Below are 8741 nucleotides of genomic sequence, written 5' to 3' on the forward strand. Positions count from 1 at the left end.
ACTCAGCTCTTAATCAATGCAATGGAAACTCTTTTAGTATCTTCACATGCCACTGAACCACTAAGATTGTTATAGAATAATGGAATTTTAGAGTTGGAAAAAAATCTTAAAAACTATGCATTTCTACCCCCTGAATCAATCAACTCTAGAATATCCTTGATGATGATCATCTAATCTCTATCTGAATAACTTCAAAGACTGAGGTGTTATACTATCACCTGAGGCATTATTCTTTCAGTTAACTGCATTCCTTCCTACATAGGCATCATCTTTGGTAGTCACCTATCTGTTATCACTCATTCTTGCTACATTTTTGTCTTACCCTTTATGCTCATCATAAATCTTTTTAATGTGCTACATCTGTGAACAAGTTGTCCAGAGAAATTTTAAACCAATTAATTGTACATTTCTTCAGATCACCTCTAAGGAGTTATTTTGATAAAAGAAATACAACTGGTAAGGTAGTCAGGGAAGTTATTTTTGGTTCAGGAGCTTTTATTATACTTTAACTCATCCTGTGTTGGTGGCTACCTCTCTTACACATAGAGTTGTCCCTATTTACGCTTGGCTTACACTTTAATTTTCAGATGAACACATTTATCATAATGCTATCCTTGTTAAGGATCTGGAAGTATCAATTACTCTGACCTCTCCTCCATATAAACATATGGTCTTTGTTGAGGCTCTTTAATTCCATCACATACTTTAATGTATAATGGGTGCAAAACTGAATACTAAATAAAATCATGGAGGAGTGCGCCTGGAAAAACAAATTGTAGTTCTTTGGAGAAGAATGGATGGAATGAGGAATTAGATTATCTTAATAAAATAGGGCCAAGGTCTTTGATTCCTTATTTAGTAGAAGTCAAGAGACAAAGGAAAAGGTCAAGAGTCCCTACATAAATGGACAAAATTCTTTTGAGAAGTACCATCCTGCTTCCTGTGACCTTATGTGCCCTGGGTGTGGTAACAAGGTGAGAAAACTGGGCAGTGACCGAGTGATAAACACCATCAGAGAGTTGGTAAACCTTGGCAGTACAAGAGGACTCTTGGTGCTGGACTGTAAGTAACTAATTCTCATATAGGATATTTGGGTCTTGGACTGACTATTGTTGAATATCTATCTATATATGTATGTATATATGTGTGTTATCAATATATATGCTGTGTATTATGTATATATATGTACATATATACTAATCTATGCATATATATATATATATACTGTATGTTGATTTTTCTTTTAATAAAATCTTCTGATACAAGATGGTCAACATGTTGGCAAGTGAGGAATTAATGCCATGCTTCAGGGCTATCTAGGGAAGAGATTTCCATTGAGACAGCTAAAGACATATGAAGTCTTAACACTTCTTTTGCAGGGTTAGATAATATAGACTATTCATTTGACAAAAAAGGTAAAGTTGGAGTATTTCTGGGATGTTCAGTCCATAGTGCTTGCTAATGCTGCCTAATGTATCTTGCAAAGCAGTTTGGGAATGAATGGAGTTATGGACAAGGCAAAAATACATGAGCAAACCAAAAGTCATGAGAAGTATAATTTTACATTTTCAGAAGCTGTTCTGTAATTAATTTGAAATTAGAAAATTTGTGAGTTTCTCAAATGACAGTTTAATAAATTAATTAGTTTGACAAATGGAATTTACTTAAAATTTGTGATCATCATCTTGTTTTTACAGGTCAAATATTTATAAAAAGTACCATTAAAAAAACCACAATATTTTAGAACTTGCTGTTGCAACAAATTACAAATTATTTTGTAAAGTAGTCTGTCCTGATATTAACTATATACAACTTAGAAGATCTTCCTTGTGAAGGGGTAGAAGACAATCATGAAAGTCAGACATTTAGCATAAAGGAGAATATATGGCACTTATTCAGTGAGAGAAAAATTGTGTATGTCTCCAAGTTAATTGATACCAAGAAGATACTATTAAACTCATTTAATGACACCTTACATGCTCATAAAAATGGTAATTGTAGCCCACGTGTTTTTTAGTTGCAATTTAAAATTAGTCAACACATTAATGTTTTCTAATGTGACTGCCCACTACTATGTTATTATTTTTTCAAAGATCTAAACACTTTTAATGCAAAGGAAAACTTGCATGTGCTGATGCCAAAAAAAAGCATATCCCTTGTGACCACATTATGTGTTCCTGTATTTGCCACAACACAACAAACCATATCCTAGTTGATCCACCTTTTTTTTTAGTTTTAGTAAATTGTATTTTATTTTTTCAATTAAATATATAGTGTTCAGCACTAATATTTTTAGGTTTTTTTTTGGCAAGAGTGAGGTTAAGTGACTTGCCCAAGGCCACACAGCTACATAATTATTAAGTGTCTGGGGCTGGATTTGAACTTAGGTACTCCTGACTCCAGGGCCAGTGCTCTATCCACTGCACCACCTAGCTGCCCCTCAATACTAATTTTTTTTATAAGATATTGAATTTTAATTTTTTTCTCCTCTTCTCTCTTCTTTCAAATCCTCCTCAAGAAAGCAAGTAGTCTGATATAGGTTAAATATATATATATATATATATATATATGTGCAATCATATAAACATATTTTCACATTAGTCAGGCTGTGAAAGAAGAAATAGAACAGAAGGGAAAAAGCCACAAAAAGAAAAAAAGAAAAAAATAGTATGTTTCAATCTGCATTCACACTACATTGGTTCTTTCTCTGGAAGTGAATAAAATTTCCTACCATGACTATCTTGGAATTGATTGAATCATTATGTTGCTGAGAAGAATAAAGTCTATAATAGTTGATCCTCTCATAATGTTGCTGTTACAGTGTATAACATTCTCCTGGTTCAGCACACTTCACTCAGCATAAGTTCATATAATGTTTTACAGATTTTTCTGTAGTTTGCCTGTCCATTATTTCTTATAGAACAATAGTATTCCAATATATTCATATATAACAACTTGTTTAGTTAAGCCTCAGTTGGTGGATATTTCTTCAATTTCCAATCCTTTGCCACTACAAAAAGAGCTATTATAAATTTATTTGGTTCACATGAGTCCTTTTCCCTTTTTTTATTTTCTCTTTGGGATATAGACCTAGCAGCGGCATTTCTGGATCAAAGGATTCAACTTTTCCTATTAATTGACACCAAATGAAAATGGGATAGAGATGAAGGGACAATCAAATAGCCATTAGAGCCAAAAGGAATTTTACAGCCAATAGAGCTTGAAAGGACCTTGGAGATAACTTAATGAAGAAGCTGAGGTATAGATAGGTGAAGTTATTTGCCTAAGGTCACAGATGGTTAATGGCATAGATGGACTTCGTGTTTAATGTCAAAAAAAAGGGTCAAACCCTATAACATATTGTTTGCAAATATAGAAAGAATGGTATCCTGGAACATTTGGCTTACCAAAGTGTTTGCATTCCTAAAGTTGGAGAAAAGAGCTGGGGATTGATAACCAAAACCCATTTTCCCCTGTCTATTTTGCTGCAAATTTGTATGTGATTATCCTTAGTAATGCTTAAAGGTGCGTAGTGAGAATCAATTCTTTCTACGTAAGTAAAAAGGTCTTCAGGAAGCAAAACTCCAAATATTCACTATTGCCTTTGATATAATAGCTGGAATAAAAGTCCTCCATCATTCAAAAACCAATTAATTCAAGTGCAGAAGCACCAGAATCATTAATAAGCCAAATGTCCCAACCTAAGCAACTCATCGATATTTTTCCAGGTTGTATGAGTATAGGCAGGAAACAGATAAAGCACTATGGAAGCAAACAGAGAGATATTTGCATAAACAAAGATTTTACTTTTTCCAGGAGTGAAACAATATAATCACATGTAAATGGAAATCTGAATGTGGAGACATCTTCCATCTTCTAACCTAAATGTTATATATATATATATATATATATATATATATATATATATATATATATATGTATATATGCATATATTTATGTATGTGCCACTTTATTCATTTAAAAACAGTTTTCTGAGGAGACCAGAGAAATTATTTTTTGTTAGACCTCTGATTTCATTGGTAGTAGAGGAAATTTCTGATCAGAAAACTCTACTAATGAAGATTGGCTCTTTACAGTTTATAATCTGAGAGAACAGGTTCTTGTCTTGGGATTCATGAACTAAATTTTTTTTCAATAAATGTGTTTCAGTATAGTTGTTTTCATCCTTTACATTTTTATTTTACTCACATTACAAAGATATTATTTCTTTGAAATATTGTTATCTTTATTTTTAGTCTATATTTTATCTCTGATGCCTTATGCCATGGAGGCAACCAAAAGTTCTTTTTTTGTTTTTTGCAAGGCAGTGGGGTTAAGTCACTTGCCCAAGATCACACAGGTAATTATTATGCATTCGAGGCTGGATTCAAACTCAGGTCTTCCTGACTCTAGGACTGCTGTTCTATCCATTGTGCCCCTTAGCTGCCCCCAACCATAAATTCTTTTAGGTTTTTCTTTTTTTTTTTTGCAAGGCAATGGGGTTAAGTGGCTTGCCCAAGGCCACACAGCTAGGTAATTATTAAGTGTCTGAGACTGGATTTGAACCCAGGTACTCCTGACTCCAGGTGCACTACCTAGCCGCCCCCCAACCATAAGTTCTTAAAAAGTTCTGATGGTAAAATGCATCAGATAAGAAAAATTGCATTTTCTTACAAAGCTCGTAGAAAGTAGAATTATTTAACCAGATTTTGTGATTTCATTGGTTTAGGGAAATTCAGAGGAGGAAATTTAGTGCACCAGTGCATGCTTGCAGTTGCTTGGCAACTTAGACTCTTAGTTACCTAAGGTTAGATAACTTGCTTAGGGTCAAAGTCTCTGTGGAGCTGTTATTTGAACCCAGGCCTTCAAGATTCCAAATCCAGCTTTATATCTACTATGTCATTCTACCTCTTTGAAATGAAATTACTTCTAATCAGTACCTGACCCATATCTCTTTCTACTATCATATAAGGCAAGATACTATGTGATTATATAGAAGAAATTCATTTAGATATTTTTGAGATTTAAAAAAGTCTCAAACTCATTAAACATGCTAATTATGAAATATATCAGATAATTCACCTGTATGTAGTCCAAAGAAAAAAGGAAAATTTCCAAAACACTTTAACCATGTTTTCTCCTGCCACACACATTTTACTACATTCTATGCGGCAAAATTTATCATCTCAATATCTCATATAATACGTAATCTTATTTCTAGATCTGTCCAATAGAACTCCTAAACCTGTGGATAGTTCCCTCATGTCAAAAGTACTAAGGACCAGTTAGATGTTGTACTCAACTCATTGATTTCTTTGGGCATTGCTGGACTTTGGGGTACCATCCCTGCTCATGGCAGATTTCCATGGCTTATGCTATGCCCCATCTTAAGAGAGCTCTAGTAATTCTGGAGCTTCTGAAAACCACTTTCAGCACTAGCCCAGGGAACCAAATGTTTGTTTCCCAGCTATGGGAAATACTTATTGGTTTGATGATTCATTGTAGCTGATATTGCAATTAAAACAATTTTGGGGGTCATCTATCCTTAAACTTGTATTTTTTATTTTTCAAGAGGTCAGTTGTATTTGTTTTGAATTTGTTGTGATGACTAATTCTGGGTAATGATTGTTCATTTCATCATTGGATTAGAGCTCTTCCAGGATGTTTGAAGGTCCTTTCCCATAACACTGATTTCCTATTCGATAAATATAAGTAATAAATTCAAGACCAAAATCAATTTCCAAATCTTATCAATTCAATTTCCAGAATTATCTCATATGTGTTTCATTATTTCCATTTGCATGGCCACCACAAGGCCAGAACCTGCATCTCTCTCCTGGCCTATAGCAATAGCCTCCTACTTAGGTCTCATTGCATAGACTCTTCTATCTCCAATTCCTACTTCATGATGATTTATGTGAAAATTCTAAAGCACAGAACTGATTGTGTTACTTCCCTCCTAAAGAATTTCCATTGGTTACAGATGCTTGCTAGGATCAAATATAAATTCAGCCCTTCTTACTCTGGCTCTAGTTTATTTACTTTTTTTTTTCAAATACATTACATGATAATCTATTCCTTTACTTTCTGATTAGGTCAAACTGGACTACCCTTAAATACAATGTTATATCTCCTTTCTCTTTGTCTTCTCATAGACTGCTCCCCATGATGAATTGTATTCCATCTTTCTCCCCTATAATCCTTATATAATATTTAGTTCCTTCAAAGCTCAGCTCAAATACCATTTCTTCCAGGAGCCCTTCCTGATCTTCCCATTTGCTAAAGGCTTCCCTTCCTAACCCTTTACAATTCACCCAAATTGTCTTATATTTACTTTATATATAATTGTTTCTACCTCAATCAGTAAGCAGTTACTAAACATGGGGCAGTTGGGTGGTAGTGAATAGAGCACTGGCCCTGAAATCAGGAAGACCTGAGTCCAAATTTGGACTCAGATACTAGTTAGCTGTATGACCCTGGGCAAGTCACTTTAACCCTGACTGCCTCACATCCAAGGCCATCACCAGTTATTCTGATTCATATCTGACTATTGGACCCAGCTGACTATGGAGGAGAAAGTGATTTAGCACAGCACCTCCTCACTCAAATTCAATTCCTGTGCTTGTCATGACATCACCTTCCTAATGTCAGAAGGACAGGGGCAGCGAGGTGGCACAGTGGATAAAGCACTGCCCTAGAGTCAGGAGTACCTGAGTTTCAATCTAGCCTCAGATACTTAATAATTGAGCAAGTCATTTAACCCCATTGCCTTAAATACATAAAGAAAAATTAAAAAAAAAAGAACAAAGGACAAACAACAACTAAGCACCTACTATGTGCCCCACACTATCCTAGACTGAAGAAATACAAAGATAGTGCCTACCCTTGATGAGTTTGCAAATATAGCCAGGGTTGTCAATATACACAAATAGTGTTCTTATTAAATTCTTATTGTAGTTTTAAGCTGTTAAAGCTTAACTTTCTGCATATTCAGAACTGAAACAAGACAATTTGGGGGATTGACTTGAAGAAATCAGAAAAAGACTGCCCATAAATGCATGACTCTTGAGCTAAGCCTTGAAGGAATCTAAGAATTTTTAAGAAGTAGAGATGAGACATGGGGGACCGTCAGTGTAAAGGCAAGGAAATAAGAAATGCAGCAACTCTGTTTTAGGAAAAATGAGAAAGCCAGTTTGATTGGATCATACTGTGTGTAAAGATGAATAATGTGTAATTAATCAGAAAGGTAGGTTCGATAATTTTGTGAGGGGGTTTTAAATCCTTTAAAAGAGTTGGATATTATGAATTCTAGGGAATCACTCAAGTTTGAATAGGCAGGGAGGTTCACACAGTCATTTGGTATTTAATAAAAGTCAGTTGTGTGTGTGTGGAGGATGGATTGAAGTGGAGGAGAAAACCAACCAGGAGGAGGAAGGAAAGAACCATGAATTTATTAAGTAATATAGGAATATGATATTACTCAAAGTAGTTTTGTGTGATGGTGTGTGTTATAGTTAAGAGTATGGAAGACTTGGGTTCTGCCTCTAACAATTTCTAGCTGTGTTTCCATGGATAAATTACTCCAGATAGTACTCTGGAGTCAGAGATTTTGGACTCTAATCTTATCTCTGATATTTACTACCTTTTGTGATCTTGGGCAAGTTATAATCTCCCTGGCTTTGTTGCTTCATTTAGAACATGGGTTTGGGGGGTGGGGTGAGGAGCCTAATAAGGCTCCGCATCTATAGACCTATGAATCTTTCTGGGCTTAGGTAATTCTGTAAGACTATAAATTATATTTTAATTTTATTTATATGTGTTCTAGGGAGGAGTTGGTGGAAGGACTTGCGAGGGAATCACAAGTCCCTGGCCATATTGACCATATTATCAAAGAATACTTTGCATTAGAGGTGGGGAGGGTGCCTCCAAACCATGAAGCCCCTCACCATGGAAATGTAGACATTCTAATTAAGAAACAATGTGAAGCTCTTTCTGAAATGTTTCCTGGGAGGAGGGCCCCCAAAAAGTAAACACTTACCATAAAATGAACTGACTGAAAACTGAATATATTATCATCAGAGTGCTGCTGAAAAAGCAAGTGAGGGGTAGAGCAAATTTAGTTATAGGAATAGGAACTTTAAGATAATTGTCCCTCATTACTTGGGTTTTACTAGGTATTATAATTCAGCTGGCCCTTGTAGGAGAACTATGAAGTTGGGAAGTATCCAGAAGAGAGCAATAAAAATGATTGAGTGCTTGATGAAAGTCTAAAGTCACTGATCTGTTCCCAAGTAATGAGGGAGATTTGAGAAAAAGGGAGATTGACTTACCACTGTAAGCAACTTACTTCTGCCTTTTTAAAAAAACATATTAAAAGGTAATAAATAGGCCTTAACTACAGCATGAGAGCTAAAAGAAACACTTTTTGATTTTAGAGTTCTGAGAAATGGACAAATTACTTAAGATGACCATGTATGTTTCATTTTTTTTGAAAACCTTAAAGAAAATGAGACTATTTCCTTGGATATTTTCATGTCAAACAGAAGAGTGATAAACTAGATGACTTCAAATTCTCTTTAGCCCTTATGAATTCATTATTGGATCAGCACTTAGTCCAATAAACATTATTGCTTTAAAAATGCCATGTGATGCATCCTTGACTCTTAGAAGTTTCTGGATACAGCCCTTATTTCAGTTTCAAACAGGAAACTGTAGCTTATCTATAAAGTGTGTCTGTGCTT

This window comes from Macrotis lagotis, chromosome 1 (genome assembly GCF_037893015.1).
Source record: "Macrotis lagotis isolate mMagLag1 chromosome 1, bilby.v1.9.chrom.fasta, whole genome shotgun sequence".
NCBI classification, from domain to species: domain Eukaryota; kingdom Metazoa; phylum Chordata; class Mammalia; order Peramelemorphia; family Peramelidae; genus Macrotis; species Macrotis lagotis.